This window comes from Macrobrachium nipponense, chromosome 47, assembly GCF_015104395.2.
Source record: "Macrobrachium nipponense isolate FS-2020 chromosome 47, ASM1510439v2, whole genome shotgun sequence".
Taxonomy (NCBI): domain Eukaryota; kingdom Metazoa; phylum Arthropoda; class Malacostraca; order Decapoda; family Palaemonidae; genus Macrobrachium; species Macrobrachium nipponense.
The window spans coordinates 28,256,077-28,258,464 of record NC_087222.1 but is presented as its reverse complement, the minus strand read 5'-3'; the positions used below and the strand labels follow the sequence as shown (position 1 = coordinate 28,258,464).

Sequence of the window (2,388 nt, the reverse complement as noted above, 5' to 3'; positions counted from 1 at the left end):
AGTAAATGACTACTAAGGTGGGTTTGGGGGCATAGCCCCCATCAAGGAATTAATCTATTCAATGACAGATTAGGTTAGTGTACAGGGTTAGGCTAGAGGACAACATTGGGAAATGGTTAGCACATTATGGGCATACGGCGCCCCCCCCCCCCCCCCAACTAGGAATTAATGTAGTAGCCATAGTACACATGTCAAGCACAAGAACTCTCTCTTAAAAAGAGCTGTGCATGGCTGTTTTTCTCTTAGTACACCTTCGTTAAAGAGAACATTGAATCACAACAGGAAAGAAGTATTCTAAGTTATTTTTTCTTTTTCATTCTCTTTAATTATATCCCTGTAGGAATTGGAAGGTTACTAAAGTGTGTCATAGTTGTCACTTATTTTTTACTGAGTCATTTTTTGCAAATATATTTACTAGTAGGTTCAAGTTTTATAAAATCATTAGGACCTAGCCTACCATTATGAAATGCTTTAAGGTTGATTATCACAATATATCTAAGATACTTTATTGTTCAAGTTTCAGATACCTAATTGTAGGCATAGTGAGAACATCAATAAACTTTGTGATGGAAGCCCTGGTTGCGTATTTTGCAGCTCAGCAGTTGCAACGGGAGAGGAGGTACAGAGACCCTTTAGATCCACTTCACATTGATGACACAGAATTGCTTCAAAAATATAGATTTCTTCGCAACCAGATCATCAGTCTGTGTGAAGAACTAGAGCCACACATTGGAAGGCAAACCTCACAAAGCCATGCCATCCCTACACATACACAGGTCTTGGTGACGTTGAGATTTTTGGCAAGTGGGACCTTTCAAAATGTGATTGGTGATGTAACTGGTATGAACCAAGCAAGTGTAAATCGCATCATCAGTCAAGTTACAGATGTTCTATATAACAAAGCATGGACAGAAATAAAAATGCCACCAAATCCACAGGAAATTCACCAGACTGTGCAAGCTTTCCATAGGATTAGTGGCTTTCCAAGAGTCATTGGTGCAATAGATGGAACACATATTCCCATTAAAGCACCAAGTGACAATGAATACATTTATGTAAACTGAAAAGGATATCACTCGCTAAATCTTCAAGTAGTGGGAAATGCCCAAAACCTCATCACTAGCTATACTGTGAAGTATCCTGGCAGCACCCATGATGCCTACATTTGGAACAACTGCCCACTACGAGGTCGCTTCCAAGATGGTGTCTATGGAGATATGCATCTTCTTGGTGAGTATCATGTTCTTATTTATTCATACTTTTATTATACAATATTTAAGATGTGCTTAGTGTGTACTTACAGGTCCTGTGATACTAATTTTCAAGTACAGGTACCAGTTATATACTGCATATAAATAAGCTGTGGCTGAAGTAATGTATTTCCCAGCACTGTATTACAAATTCCTAAGACAGTACAGTACTTACCTTCTGTTGTTTTTTAAATTATGAGTAATAACATAATATCTTATGAATGTGTCTATAAATGATTTAAATCTAGACATTTTTTCTGTTGCAGGTGATAGTGGGTATCCACTGGAGCCATTTCTCCTCACCCATATCCCACAACAACCCGGGCCGGGGACAAGAAAGGTATAATAGGTCACATAAGAAGACGAGAACTATAATTGTGCAGATATTTGGGGTCTTGAAATCTCGCTTCCGATGTCTGCATAATTCTGGTGGGTCTCTACAGTATGAACCTAAAAAAATGTGCGAAGGTAGCTGCTGCCTGTACGCTGCTACACAATCGTTGTGTTCAGCAACGAATACCCGCTCCTGAGCTGCTAGAGGAAGAGGAGCAAGAGGATGAGGAAGATCCTGATGATCCAGCAGCAGTTGCAGGTGCAGGGCAAGTGGTAAGAGAGGAGATAGTAGCAAATTTTTTTGCATAAATGTAAGAGGAGAGATGGTGGAAAGTTTGTTTTTGCATTAATATATTTTTTAGAGTAAACTATATTTCTACATTATCATTGTTCTTGTTTAGTTTGTCCTTGTGCTGTTCTTTATATATAATATAGGTTTATTTTGCAAGTTACACTAACTTGTTTGTTTGTAATAGTGTGATTTCCTCTGCAGACGCAAAGATTTAAAGTTATTGAAGTGTATTATTTAAAATTATTTCATATGTGCAATCTAAAATTCCTATATTATAATCTGATTGTTTTGACTTATAATTCATATCTTATAAAATTTTCATGTATAAGCAATGCTAGATAAACAATATATTTTTTTATGTCTTGTGTTTTGACCTTTAGTTATCATAGATCTTATAAAATGTTCATGTATAATCAATGCTAGAAAAACAATGTATTTTTCTTAAGTCTTGTTTAACAAATCTCAATACAGAAAATATATCTATACTTGTTTAATAAATCTCAATACAGAAAA

General features: G+C 36.2%; 1 pseudogene; it reads left to right on the top strand.

The window, feature by feature from the left end:
- The first annotated feature begins 314 nt into the window (after window positions 1-314).
- LOC135204492 (putative nuclease HARBI1) lies at window positions 315-2,007 on the top strand (annotated as a pseudogene).
- The last annotated feature ends 381 nt before the right edge of the window (window positions 2,008-2,388 follow it).